Here is a 15,804-nt window from a genome sequence, read left to right as displayed (position 1 = left end):
GCTTGAAACTCACACAAACGTACCTTCAATTTTAAAAAGAAACAAAGACAGTCAACTTCATTTTTTTTTTTTTTTTTTTTTTTGCCAGTTACTGATTTTTCCAAACAAGGCATTCTGTCTTTGGCATTTCTGCTTACATCTATGGTGAAATACAGGCCAAGCATGAAATGAAGTGTATATAGATATTCAGATGGTTGTAAAAAAAAAAAAAAAAAAGTAATGAGAAATTTGCTTCTTAAAGAAGAAAATGCATCCCTCTTAGCTGTGAAGATATGAGGCCCTGTCAGGGATTTCACAGCATCTCTCTCCTTAGCATGAGTGCACACAACCGATTGAGTGTGCAACCGAAATGGGCTAAAGGGAAACGGGTGCAGTGGTTCGTGCAACCCCAAAGATCACACTCTACTAATGTGCTATTCTGAGTCTCCATCTACAAGCCTTATCATCATTTTTTATTTATCCCAATGCATAACTATGACACCAACACAGTCACAGCTGTGTGAGACGCTGTGTTTAGAGAGGTTTAAGCAGCAGGCAGCAATCATTATGTTTTCAGCCCTTCACTGACAGCAGCAACTCAAGTAGAACCTGCTCCTTTTTGATAACTCACACATTACCATGCCGTTTTAGCGGAAATGTGTTATGCTCACTTAATGAGATGGAGCTGTAAAGTGTGGAATAAGTTGTCCGGCAGTTAAGTGGCGGTGAGGTGAAAGTACCATGTGTTCGTGTGTGCACGTGCGTGTGCCTTTTTTTAATTATACAAATTGCGAGAACGTTGTTCGGGGAAGCACGTTCCGTGGGCGGCCCGTGAATTGTAAAACAGTGGTGACAAGTGCATTACATGTTGTTGTGGAAGCAAAGGTCAGGATGTCTTGTCCTCGCCAGTCATCCAGAAACTGCCGCAGCATACAAACTAGCATGAACATAGAAACTTTTTTTTTTTTTTTTTCCTTTAGAAAGTGCTTCACATTTTAGATGTATTGGTCTTCTTGGAAAATAGTTGCATGTATAGTAATTTCATTTTTTCACGTCTTTAAAATTATACATACGTATCTACATGCCTACTTTATTATCCTCTGGCCTTAGATATGTAAAAAGCAAATTAGTCATAAATGTATAAATATATGGGGGGAAAACTGACTTCTTTGCCCTACTGTGCTGATTCAGCAGAGATATTAAAGCAGCCATATTATGCTCATTTTCAGGTTCATAATTGTATTTTAAGGTTGTACCAGAATAGGTTTACATGGTTTAATTTTCAAAAAACACCATATTTTTGTTATACTGCAGTGCTCTCTCTCACTGCTGCAGATCCTCTTTTCACCTGGTCTCTGTTTTAGCTACAGAGTGAGACCTCTTTTCTTCTTCTTCTTCTTCTGTACTATCTTTGATTGCACTGCACATGCCCAGTAGCTCAGATGTAGATCATGTCAGCTAGCTAGCTCCATAGACAGTAAAAGAAAGGCTGTTTCTACAACTTTGGTCAGTTACAAGGCAGGATTAGCTGGGAGACTTCTAAATGAGGGCGCACATGTAAGTAGTTCTTTTGTAGATTATGGTGAACTTGTGTGTGTTGTAGCAGTGCTTTGCTACTGAGAACGAGGTAGCATGCTAGCGTTAGCATGCTAGCGTTAGCATGCTAGCGTTAGCATGCTAACACTACGAGCTAATGGTTGCGGTTAGCCTGCTTGTTTCGGCTTGTGACGTCACAAGCCGTGCCGATTTTGAACAGCTCACCCAGAGACTGAAGGCAGGACACATTCAGAAACTGTATCTCACTCTAAACAGCATGGATGGATTTTTTTCAAAGTTTGTATGTGTGTGGATGTACCAGAGACACAACATAACACCCCAAATCCCAGAAAAAGTGATTTTTTTCATAATATGGGCACTTTAACAAGGGCACAAATGAATGTTATACCATACCACAATGTAAATTACTCTAAGTCCTGCATTGAAAATGTTACTTGAAAGTATCATCAGGAAAATGTACTTAAAGTATTAAAAGTACAAGTACTCAATGCAGAAAAATCCTCCCATTTTAGAAAGAGTAAAGGATCCAAACAGTTGTGTGTTTAATGGTCTAATCATCTCAGCTGGACTTGTAGGCCCTTATATTGTTGGCTAGTTTAATTTATAATAAAACATCAGATTTTATAAACTATATGTGTTTTGAGTGCAGAAATCTTAATGTGTAAAGCAACTAAAGCTGTCAGATGAATGTAGTAAAAAGTACAATATTTCTCACTGAAATGTAGCGGCGTAGAAGTAGAATGTGGCATGAAAAGAAAGAATTCAAGTAAAGTACAAGTACCTCAACATTTGGACTAAAGTACAGTACTTGAGTAAATGTACTTAGTTACATTCCACCCCTGGCAGGGAGGCTGTCTGTATGTCCTCTGATGGAGAATCCGAGAGACAGAGATGGCGACCACTGGCTCCCATTCAACATGCTCTGATCAATAACTCATTGAGGGATCATGCAGGCCTTCCGGTGTAATGCATTTCCCTAATTATGAGCCTGGCCTCCACAAAACAACTGGTTTGTCTCTGGCTTAGCAGCTAAACTGTTTGGAGGATAGGCCAACTCCTTGACCTCTAAACTGGAAGGATTGGCTAACTGGAGGCATTATACGGATAGATATGAGCTAGCTTAGTGATATTGATTCTGCGCTGTCCAGAGATATCAGGCGTTTTATAATCAATAACTCTTGAGGAATCGTTCCTGTGGAATTTCTCCTTCTTAAGAGGAGATTTTAAAATCAAATCTAATTGAAGGAAGAGCTACCGGTGAGAGAAAATGTAATATATATATATATATATATATATATGAGAATAAAAAAACATCAAAAGCAATTCACCTTGCTTATGCAGTTCACACGTTTTATATCCCTTTGTGAGGGTGCTGGTTGCCTGATTTCTCTATGATATCGTCAAGTGGACATATTCTGTCTTCATCAACTTTGCTTTTAAGCAGCATATCTGACTCAAAGACGCACCATGAACCTGTGATTTGTTTTTTTTTTAAGGTTGTAAAGAGCTCACTTAAGTTTTATTCAGCTAAAACTGTCTGTATTTGAAATTGCAATGGCCTTGAAAACCTTGTTCTCTGTTACATAAAATACTCGACTAAATATGCAGCAGTTAAAGTTCAGAAAAATATCCTTAGTATCAAGAATTGCGTTGGTGTACTTTGATCAGCTTTAAATGACCGCGCTGACAGCACAAGCAAACAACTCCACATCTGTTCTCGCACTTTTAAATGTAGATAAACTTGGATTGGTGCACAGAAGTATGTGACATCGCCTTTTTCCAACCGAGTTGTGCCCAAACCAGTGAGGAAAGGTCCAATAAAAAGATCTCTTGTGTGAACTTTTCTAACTTTGGCAGAACATAGTGTGTTCATGTAGTATCACATGGCTCAGAGTAATGGCGCGTTCATGCCACCTCGGAATGACAGGGACCGCCCCTGTGATTACGTTGTTTTTCCGACTACCAGCGTTCACATGGTTAGGATGGTCGGGATGCGTGTTCTTCTTCTTCTGTTATATTGGCGTTTGGCATAACAACTTGTTGCATGACTGCCACCAGCTGTTGGCCGTAGCCTAGAGCATCAGGTGTTTGAAAACCTGGTGAAAACATGGAGGCCACAATAATTTGCTGCTGTTTTCTTATGCGAGCATACAAACACACATCGTCAGCTTTAGCTTAGCTTATTCACCGTATCCCCCAGAGTTAGATAAGTCCATACATACCCTTCTCATCTCCGTGCATGTCATAACTCTGTCTGACGCACCCACCACTAGCCTAGCTTAGCCCAGATCCTGGAGGTAACCGGCTCCAACTAGCCTACTGCTCCCAATAAGTGACAAAATAACGCCAACATTTTCCTATTTACATGTTGTGATTTGTGTAGTGACAATGTGTACAAATAACAAGGTCACATGAGACACAGCCATCTTCTAACCGCATACATACTGGGAACTATATTCTCAGAAGGCGAAGCACTGCTACTTGGGTGGAGTGATTAGCGCAACACCTTAAAGCCCTTGCTAACAGAAGTGAAACTACAGTATTACACCATTTATGATACACAACCAAACTGGCTTCATTAAAGGTACTCTAAGCGATGTGATGTTTTTTAGGCTACAACATTTTTTGTCACATACAGCAAACATCTCCTCACTATCCAAAGCACTGCTACTTGGGCGGAGTGATTAGCGCAACACCTGAAAAGCACCGTTGTTACTCTCTGCTCCTCACCAAGGGGCTTCTCAGGTGCTGCAAGCAAATCACTCCGCCCAAGTAGCAGAAGTAGCAGTGCTTCGCCTTTCTGAGAATATAGTTCCCAGTATGAATACGGTTAGAAGACGGCTGTGTCTCATGTGATCTTGTTATTTGTACACGCTGTGACTATACAAATCACAACATGTAAATAGGAAAATGTTGGCGTTATTTTGTCACTTATTGGGAGCAGTAGGCTAGTTGGAGCCGACACGCACGGAGATGAGAAGGGTATGTATGGACTTATCTAACTCCCCTGTCCAAAACATTTAGGACTGTTGCCAAAATGCTCCACTGTGAGGCAGAAGAGCTCTTTGTTGTATTGGATGAGATGCCTTGTTTTCCCAGTCATGCCATTTGGTTCTGGTGGGCATACAATCAATATGGAGACCACAAAAGCCTATCACCATGTGCAGCATGGCACAGTGTCCTTGCCTGCTGTTTGAAGGCTTTTACCAGACACTTCACATGGCAAAAGAAAAAAAAACAAATCACACACTCAAGAGTTTGTCTTTGAAGATGTTTTTTGTTGTTTGTACCATAAGTGAAGAGAATCTCACACACACAGATTTTTCCATTATCCGGCTAAGTGGGATGTCAGTGTGATGACTGGCTCCGATCAATGGTGTGCTGTTGCCGAGGACTTGAATTGTTTTTGTCGGAGTAATTGTGAGAGATCACATGCCACGGAGAGAGCACGTGGAAGGTTATCACGTTTACGCTTGCAGCACGCTTTCACCCAAAGATAAAAAGCAAGCGTTGTGTTAACTGGCTGGGCTTGCTGTGTAATGGCAGGACGTATGTGTGCGAGGAAAGCGTCTTGAGACATTTCTGCACACAGGGAGTCTGACTGCACGATATAGCTCCATCGAGTGATTCAAACGAGTCAGTCAAAGAGCCGTGCAGGGGAGGGGGGGGGAGGCCATGCCTGGAGAGGCTGATGAGCCACAATCAGGAGAGAAGAGAAAGCAAGGGAGTCAAAGAGAGCACACAAGGAGTCCTGCTTATTACAGCTGCACAGATGGCGCAGCAGATGAGATGGGAGGGATAGATGGATGGAGAAGGAGTGAGACTAAGACAGCGAAATAGAGAAATGGCACGAGAGCACGCGTTTGACAGTGTACATAAGGAGCGCCGGATTGGAGAACTTCCAAGGGAAACGTTTTAATATTTATTGTTCTGTGGCTGGTCGGAAACTTTCCTTCCACCTCCAATCCGTCAGCAAGAAAAATGGCCGAGGAGCCGCCTGTGAAATATTAATTCCGTTGCAGGGAAGCTGGATGCTGAAGGTAGGAAGGATAGAGCGACATATGGCGGGAGATCCTGAGGGAGAGAACACTCCACAGATGAGAAGGGGGGGTTGCAAGGACGCGAGGCAGAGTGGAGGGAAAGGAGGGAAATCAAATTATTGGGGGGAGGATTCAGTGGAGCTCATGAGTCTGCATTTGCAAGAGAGCAATATTTGAATAGGCCCGACTTTGTGCTTTGTAAGCTATTATTCCAGGCATAGTCAATATTCATTCAGTCTGTCTACCAGTGATACATGCCCAAGTAATAAGAGGAAGATGACATTGCTCACTTGTATTAAAAAAATAAATAAAATAAATGCAACCTCAGCGGACACAGAAGCTTCCTCTCTAGTTTTAAGTAACATTATTTAGTTTAGTTTTATAAGTCAAACTCAGATACTGCAGAGTTTAGATAGGTGGTATTAGTGACAGATTTTACCGAATTAAATTTGGAAAGGAAAGAAGAATGGGTTACACTTTACTTGAAGGTATCTACCTAAGAGTGACGTGACACTGTCATGAACGTGTCATAAACATTATAAACAAGTCATTATAGTAAGTGTTTTTGTCATGACAAGTTATGGTTAGAGTTAGGGTTCATGTGTCATGACTGTCATGTGTTCATGACAGTGTCATGTCACTCTTATGTAGATACCTTGAAGTAAAGTTTTACCAAAGAATGTTGTGAGCGTTATTATACAGCGATGTGTGATTGCATTTTTGACATAAACATATACTCCTCAGTAATTACTGTAGATACTTACTTAGGATAATTAATGATATTATCCCACTGGAATCTTAACACTAATTATGGTTTCTGGGAGTTTACTTACAGTATGATTCCCTAAAGTTCTTTTTGTTAAGTTTTTTTTTTTTAAACTGAAAACAGCCCCATGCTCTCTCAACATACAGTACATATAGTCTGATGTATAGTACTTTTTTTTTATAAATGTATAATTTATAGTAGATATTTTGTATATATTTAAAACTGTGTACAAGATGAACTTGCTTTGTACAATTAACAAGAACAAAAATATTGGAGATCTTATTAAGTATGTTGCTAATGTGTCGTGCTACATAATAGCTAAATGCTGCCACTTATGCCCACTTTGTTCATGTTTTTTAATATTCATCAGAAGGGTAATATCAAATATACCACAGGTGGTGTTTAAACATTTTAGGCAAACCATTTCACCTCATTTTACCATAATAATAAAAAGAAACATCATGCACAATTCTAAAATCCCATTCCACTTGAATGTTACCAGTGTTAAACCGCCACTGAAACCTGACAAACCTTCCAGCTATTGCTTATTATTGTTCAGACACTGGCGAGTTATGCAGTATGTCGTTTTTCCATTACATGTTACCTGCTCTACTCTACTCGCATTTTTTGTTTTTCCATTATGAAAAAAAAGTACCTGGTACTAGCTAACAGGCACTTTTTTTTAGTATCCCCTCCGTCGAGGTTCCAAGCGAGCTGAGGCGATACCAAAAGGTGATGTAAAAACCTGCAGACTACTGATTGGTCAGAGAGAATCGTCACTATCACTGCGTCATCATTACCAGCAACAGACGGGGGTGTCCTGAACAAACCCGCCATTTTTAAATAGTTTAGCCAGTGCTGTTTTTTTTGTTGCCTCCAGCTTCTTTTTGATACAAAATTTGTCTTCTGGCTGTGGCAACAGCCTAGCCTGGGAAAACCTTGATGAACTTCCGGCAAATATTTGCTCTGCAAGTCACTCTGGCCAAGAGCCTATTCAAGCCCATTTCCAATTTTTCCAAATCGAGTTGAGGCGGGCTTTACACGATGACGATAGAGCAGCGACGGCAAGCAGCCTTTTTGTTTACGTTCAACATGACGGCCACCGAAACACAGCAACCTGTTGATGCCGCTGTCACTGCTACGTCGCCCGGATCTTTGGTCTGATTGGTGGAAGGACTATCCAGTTGCGCCCAGAGGCAATTGAGCGGCGTCCGTTGGTGACGCCCCTTTGGAAATGGGCTGTGGATGAACCTTGCCCAGGTTTGCCTATGATGTGCTACTTTTGACAACTTCTCCAAAGTCTTAATCTACTCTTTTGACTGGCCCAAATCCACAAACCTACTACTTGTTGTAAAAGGTTGCAAGAGTTCCTACTAATGTGTTTTGGCATGGCTGGCCGAGTGGTATTGAAAGGGGGATTTAATTCTTGCATGTTATGTTTCACATGATCAAAAAACTCAGCTTTTTTCACAAATTGGTGTGTCACGTAACTGCAGCCCAGAGCTGACACCTGGGAACAGCAGAGAAAGGAACTTGTTTTCAATTTTAAAATCTGACCACAGACTTGGCAAAACCTCCCTGGTTGAAAGAGAATAACAGACACAAAGAGACCACAGGATTACATTTCATTTAAGAATGCATAAGAAAAGTGGTCTTCTTAAGTGAAAATTTTGATTTCCTGCCATCTGATTTAGGGCTGGGCAACAGATAAATATTATATCCCAATACCCAATGGGGCAGTGGTGGCCTAAAGGTTAGAGATGCGAGCTTGTGACCGGGAGGTCGTCGGTTCAATCCCCAGACTGACAGGATAAAATCTGGGTGGGGAAAGTGAAAGAACAGCGCTTGTCCCTCACCCATTACCATCACTGAGGTGCACTTGAGCAAGGCACTTAACCCCAACCGCTCCAGTGGAGCTGCTCAGTGGCCAGCAGATCAGACTGTGGTTGTACTGGGCAGCTTCCAGGTATGAATGTGGAACTGTGTGAATGTGATCAGGGCGTTCCTGCAAAAGAGAGGCTGCCTCTCAGTGAACCTTCCCTGAATAAATAAAGGTTAAAAAAAAAAAAAAGAAAAAAAAAAATCATTGATAAATGAGGCTGGATATCATCTTAAATGTTGGATTTTATAATATCCTAATTACAGTAAAGTGATGCCATTTTCTGAACTTACCAGACTGTTTTTAGCTGTTCTATTATTTGCCTGTCCCCACATAGTCATTAAATCCTTTCTACTGAAGACTATTTATTTCAAATCTCATTGTGTTCATATTTTGTGAAAGCACCAATTGTCAACCCTACAGTATCGCCGCAATATTGATATTGATGGATCTGGTCAATAATATTGTGATATTTGATGTTCTCCATATCGCCCAGCTTTAATCTGATTTAGTACTCCAACATGTCTGATTTTACAGCACACCTGGACATAGAGCAGCATGCTCTGTCCCTTTTATATTACAGGGAGAGAAATAAATCAATGTGCAATCTAAGACAAATTATTTCTATTCCAGTTGCTTTAATCAATACACAATCAGTGTTGCTGTGTACCTGTTTGACCACATTTTTTCTGTGTTCAAGTGTAGGCCACATCATCATTAACATGCACACCTTTTTGATCAGGGAAGCTAATTTATTCTCTCTCCAGAAAAGACAACAAAGGATGTGCTGAGGTGATTTCTGTCACTCTTCCTCTTTGTTTCATGTTCCTCATTTGGAATGCACAACATCTGAATATTTACCAAGGTCAGGTCAAGACCATCTTTGTCCGCTGGAGACCTGTTGTGTCCCAGTGGGATGGAATAATGAAGAAACCAATTTCCTCTTTTGTCAAAGCTATGTGAACCATGTAATCAGAAAACCCTGCCAAAACACCCTTCAGGAGGAAAGAAAGGGGGGGGGGGGAGATTTCATTTTAAGGAAATATTGGAGCTTCACAGCTTTTGTCTTTGATTGTCATATATTCTAAATGAAAATGTGCTGGCTCTTATGATTTATTATATTCCATTAGGTTACTCATTGACACACCTTTTGTGATTTTTGCATTGGCCACTAGGAAATAGCTCATGGTTCTTTTTCATCCACTTTAAAGTAATATCTGATATCAGAACTCCGACGAAAGAAATAAGAAAAAAAAGAATTAATTTTCATATCAGATGTCACCTTTACTCTTCCCCTCTGGAAGACCGTGGGATGGAGGTGCATAAAAAGGGATTATTTTAGTGTTGCAGAGTGAGAGTTTCCCACCTAGTGTGGGCTGGAGAATCGGTGAAAACGCCCTCCCAGGTGTTGCTCCAGCAGATGGGCTTGGGATGCGGTGATAATTTATTCCCCAAGGGTTGGCTCTGCCTTTGAAAAATGCTGTTGCTGGGAGAAGATGGCCTTGCGCTGTTTGAAAGGCGAGCCACGGGGGGTCAGATGCTCTGATATTCCATCAGGGGTTTAGCTGCGGGGACTCGTGGCTGTTCTCAGCCTAGCGGGGGGAAGTTTGCCTGTGTCACGCCTCCGCAGCTCAGCAGGAGAAGCCGAGAAATGGCAGGCAATGAGCGCCGGCGTGCTCAGGTCACGTTGCTGCATTTACCAACACGGGCAAGAAGGGAAGATCTGATCACAGACTATACTAAATTACAGTGTCAGGGGTGAAAGCCACACTTTTTTGGCGATTACAACACAAAAATAAAGTAATCAGGGGGGGGGCTGAGAGTCAGGTAGACTTGAGTAGACATGAAAGAGGAGAAATCAAAACAGAAAATCTCAATTTCATTAATTAGTTGGCCCTTGCTGACATTTTGCAATCCAACTGGTGAAACGTGCTTGCTTATAAAAAAAAAAAATGTCAATCTAATAAATATTTCCAAAAAAAGATAAAGCAGATGAGACAATCTGGGAAAACGGGGTGAGATTCCCACATCATTACACTAAGAAGTAAGAGATTTCAGTCTATTTCCCTGTAATAGTTACATCATATTGGTCCCAGTTCATCCCTTTGTATCTTCTGAAGTATTAAGTTACATTTCAATTATGTTGGAATCGATGATATAAGGTTTGCAAAGTACAAAAAAAAAAAAAAAAAAAAAAGTGACCGTGACTAATGTCGGATCATTGAGCTTCATATAGTCCACTGAAGTACTTTCAGAATTTGGTGTCACTAAACAAGTTTGACAGCTTCTCGGGGCATTTAAATCTCTATCTCAGAGGAAGATGACTAATTGCGGTTATGGACTTGCTTACAGCTGCTTAGCCAGAACATGAGCCATGGAGAGGCTATTTTTTGACAACATTCAAATACAGGGTGTAGGCACAAAAATGCAAAGTGTCTAGTGAAACTGCCACAAAGATGGGTTGTATTAGGTTGAATGCCAATTAGTAACATGTATTAGCTATAAACAAGGTCTGACAGTCAGTACATGATATTCCCTGGATAGCTGTCTGTTTCTTTGGGGTTGCCCTTGGCTTTTCTGATATCTGAGACGGATTGCTGTTATGTTGCGTTAGCCAGACGGTGAGAAGGTGCATCTGTGTATGCAATCAACACTTAAATGACATAAGCCTGTATGTGCTAGTGTTATCTGGATAGATAATCTGTTACATTATTCAGAAATGTTAAGGTAATCCTTTTTCTTAATCCTCTTTTTGCCCTTGTGATCGTTGGCAAATTGCTTTATTTGCATCTTTTGGTCTAAAGATTGTTAGTTGAGCAAGTTTAAAGCAGATATATCAACATTTTCATAACAGTGGAACAAATGACTGCATGATGACCAACCCACCAAGAATCAACAGCCGACTCTGCAGTTCCCTATAGCTCTACGGAGCGTTATGGCATCTTTCAGGTAATTGTTTTGGTTTTATGGCCCACAACTTACTGTTTTGGTTCACCCACATAGTCATTTATGGCTGCAGCAGGTGGCTATTTTAAAAAGAAAAAGCTCTAAGAACCCTCCTTACACTACCTGCACAGCAACAGCAGACAGACAGATATAGTGTTGCATTTAGCTAAAATAGATCGATAGATTTTTATTGATCCCAAAAAAATGGGAAATTCCAGTGTTGCAGCAGCAAAATATCAGACACACAGCACACATACAGAATATACATGAAATAATAGAATACAATATACATGAAATAATAATAGGATAGAATATAAGAACAAATTATTTAAAATATATACAAGTTGGGAATAAAGATGTACAACTATTTAACTAGTATTGATAAAGCTGTAGATAAACCTATTGTGCAAGGTGCACTTAGTGCAGTTGAGTCTTACCTAGCACTCAGTGATGAAGTGTTAAAAAGTGTAATTGCCTGTGGTAGGAATGATTTCTTCTAGCGGTCTGTGCGACATCGAAGCTGTCGGAGCCTCTTAGAGAAGGTGCTCCTCTGTTGGACCAGTGTGGGTGGAGAGGGTGGTCGGGGTTATCCATGATAGATAACAGTTTGTTCAGTGACCTCTTCTCCAGCACAAAAAGCCGGATATTTCCCTCTGGAGTTGGTGAATGCTGGACTTGTGCCAAGTGATGGGTGGTGATGGCGCAGAGGATATGACACATGCCTTTGGTGTGGGAGATCTGGGTTCAGTTCCCACTGTGATACATCAACCAATGTGTCCCTGAGCAAGACACTTAACCCATAGTTGCTCCAGAGGCATGCGGCCTCTCACATACTTAGCAATTGTAAGTCACTTTCAATAAAAGTGTCAGCTAAATGACATGTAATGTAATGTAATGTAATGTAAAAGTGGCCAGAAACAATACTCCTAATGAATGCTAACAATGCTCCTGTATCAGCTGGATGTGTCAATAGGCAACTGCACACTAACAGGTTTGTCCCATCAACCTGAAAAGTGTTCATATGTTAGTTTTTAGTGTGGATGGCCCGAATTATGACTTGTATGGTCAGCAGATGGAGAGGGTCTCTGAATTTAGGCCTACCTGGGTCATGGAAAGTCCATATCAAACACATGGCTTTTTTTTGCATTTCATTTCTATTAAAAACTTTGACTAGGGGGCAGACAAACTGGCATTAATTATAGGGCAATATGAGGTCAACAATAGATTATGGTTGTATAATATATACAGCAGGAGCGAAGATTTCACTGCAAAAAGTGGACCGACTAAAGTGTAGAGCATTACGTTTATACCATGGTCTGGGTGAATACTTTTTCATTAAATGAATGTCCTTCCATGCCACATCCTCGGAACACCACTCGATGGCGCTAACACACAATCTGCAACAAGTAAGTTACACTCCACACTGCCCCTTTGAACTGACTTTGTTTCACAGCGATCATCTCTCATCCCATTCGCTGTTCAGGTCGCTACTTCAGCCTGCGGCCGACAGTACACATGGCGGTCATTTGTTTGTGAAAGTCTTGATATTGATTGGGGGCCAATTACATGGCTGATAGCTAGCTTGTCTTGTTATTGAACATACTGTCAAATTGTATTTACTGATTCTCAACAGTACACAATGTTATTGACTTTGAATCTTGCTAGCATAGCGTTAGCTTTCTATCTCGTAGCTGAGCTGAAGGGTTCTACAAGCTGAGCCAACTAGAAATATCTCCCGTTGTCAGGTCATATCTAAAGGCCCAGACACACAGAGCCGACGGCCAGATGTCGGCAGAAAAAACAGTTGGGCTGATCAGTCTCCCCAAATTGGTCAAAAAAGTGCCTCGGAACACACCAAAGCGACAAGACGTAATACGTCTCCATAACAGCAGGTGGCGCTAATCTGTATTGTCGCCCAAAAATGAAAACCGGCAGCTGATTGGACGAACGCATCACGTGGGTCTGGTTTCTCCAGAAATTCAAAGCCAGACTGTCATGGCGGCCGCTCGGACGGATGACGGCCTCTCAGACGGACGACGGCACGGAACACACCGAACAGACTCGAGTCACTGACCTCGCCAGACTGTCCAACGGCCGATTATTGGCTCTGTGTGTCCGGACCTTAAGGTTCGTCCTATTTACTGCAGCAGTGAACAACGTTCGCATTGCATAAGAACCTCATGGGATGGGAATTATTGTTCCAGGTATTAGTCTAACCCTCAGGTGTTATCAGGGAAACCGTTATTGTTTAAAAAAAACTTTAGATTTTGTTTGTAAAATGCATGGAAATATATAAATTAATGGTCTTACTAAAATGGCAAGTGACCATGGTATAAGCTGGTTAATTATCAGGTAATTAATGTACTCGGTTCTGGCCTCCCTCCCGCCCGTTGTCCATTAATTTCTGATAAGACACCTCGTCGGGTATTAACCCTTACATATGGGAGCTAATAAATCAAACCCCCAGTAATGCAGTGGGCTAATAATAGCAGGAGACACCGCTTGAGTTAAAGTGCCCATATTATGAAAAAATCACTTTTTCTGGGATTTGGGGTGTTATGTTGTGTCTCTGGTGCTTCCACACACATACAAACTTTGAAAAAAATCCATCCATGCTGTTTAGAGTGAGATACAGTTTCTGAATGTGTCCTGCCTTCAGTCTCTGGGTGAGCTGTTCAAAATCGGCACGGCTTGTGACGTCACAAGCCGAAACAAGCAGGCTGACCGCAACCATTAGCTCGTAGCGTTAGCATGCTAACGCTAATGCTAACGCTAGCATGCTAACGCTAGCATGCTAACGCTAGCATGCTACCTCGTTCTCAGTAGCAAAGCACTGCTACAACACACACAAGTTCACCATAATCAACAAAATAACTACTTCCATGTGCGCCCTCATTTAGAAGTCTCCTAGCTAATCCTGCCTTGTAACTGACCGAAGTTGTAGAAACAGCCTTTCTTTTACTGTCTATGGAGCTAGCTAGCTGACATGATCTACATCTGAGCTACTGGGCATGTGCAGTGCAATCAAAGATAGTACAGAAGAAGAAGAAGAAAAGAGGTCTCACTCTGTAGCTAAAACAGAGACCAGGTGAAAAGAGGATCTGCAGCAGTGAGAGAGAGCACTGCAGTATAACAAAAATATGGTGTTTTTTGAAAATTAAACCATGTAAACCTATTCTGATACAACCTTAAAATGCAATTATGAACCTGAAAATGAGCATAATATGGCTGCTTTAAGAAGAGAGAAAGTCACACTTGCATACTGTGTTTTTTTAAAACTTTGCATTGTTTCTGTATTTTCAGCTGTTTGCTGTAATGTATTTGTCTTGGCTTGGCAGCACTTTTTCTTTTGTTTGCAGCACATTGCTGTACTTGTTTTGGATATTCCTATGTGCTTTTGAATTGGCATCGTTTCTGAAGCTGCAGCACGTTTCTCCTAATGGAAGTTTTGGGCCGTTGTGTGTTTGCCCATCATCAAAGACGCAGAGTGTTCACACACACACGTTATGCAGGGAATTGACAAATGTTGCCTTAACTGGCATCCAACCAAATATGACCCATATAGTAATTGCAGTGTTTCTAATGGTGATTTAGCTGCTTCAAATATAGTGCTTACATTATTTATTCTACCCTTTGGAAATGGCCACTGGAGGCAAATCACTCCCCCAAAACATTCCCACTATATTGTAAGTCCTTGAAGTTGTGTGGAGCTTCTATTGTTCCATTCATTTGAAGGTGAAAGCCTGGCGATTCTGATTACACTCGTTTGCTTTAGCAGCAGTTCCTTGATAGGCACGTCCCTGTGCCGTGCCTTCCTTGGCCTCGCTGAATTGTGGCGAGGCCTTGGATGCAGTGGCTGAGTTTATCACTCTTAATGAGAGACTCTGCAGTAGCAGTAGGCCACACTCCATTACGCATGAGCCAGATGATAAATGACATCGTCTTCCATGACTCCCTGACCCCAAGGGATGTTTAATTAATCAGAGGCTGGACATGACCACCATTAGTGGAAGGAACAGTGGCCAGGGCTACAATGGACACATTCTCACTCCCACACATCATTATTTGGCTATCTTTCCAGATCCTTGGCAGCCAGGTGTGAATATATATATATATATATATATATATATATATACACACACACACACACACACACACACACACACACACATATATATATATATATGTGTGTGTGTGTGTGTGTGTGTGTGTGTGTATATATATATATATATATATCAGAATGGAGAAAGAGAGTGAGAGAGATCTTCGCCACCTCATGGGGGCTGTTAGCAACACTAACTGCTATTTGAATGTGAAACAACCTCAGCTCTTAATCAGGTTAGAATATGAATAATTGAGTCTCACAGACAAGCTGAGGGGGGGGGGGGGGGGGAGAAGTGTTGCTGCACAGGTAGAGCAGCTGTTCCCAAAGTGGGATCTAGGGACCCCTAGGAGGGACCCTGGAGGGAGATCCAGGAGGTTCCTGACAAGATTGGGAGTCGTTAAACTTAAATGAAATTCAATTCACTAGAAATGATCACAGTTAAAGCAATGTATTGGAAAGACTATTCTAATGAGGTGTCACTCTCTTACAGCTATTATTTTCCCATTAATAATGACAAAAGTTAATTCAGTAC

The sequence above is a fragment of the Sander lucioperca genome, chromosome 5 (genome assembly GCF_008315115.2).
Source record: "Sander lucioperca isolate FBNREF2018 chromosome 5, SLUC_FBN_1.2, whole genome shotgun sequence".
Taxonomy (NCBI): Eukaryota; Metazoa; Chordata; class Actinopteri; order Perciformes; family Percidae; genus Sander; species Sander lucioperca.
The sequence above is the reverse complement of the archived record's forward strand: the minus strand, read 5'-3'. Positions refer to the sequence as shown.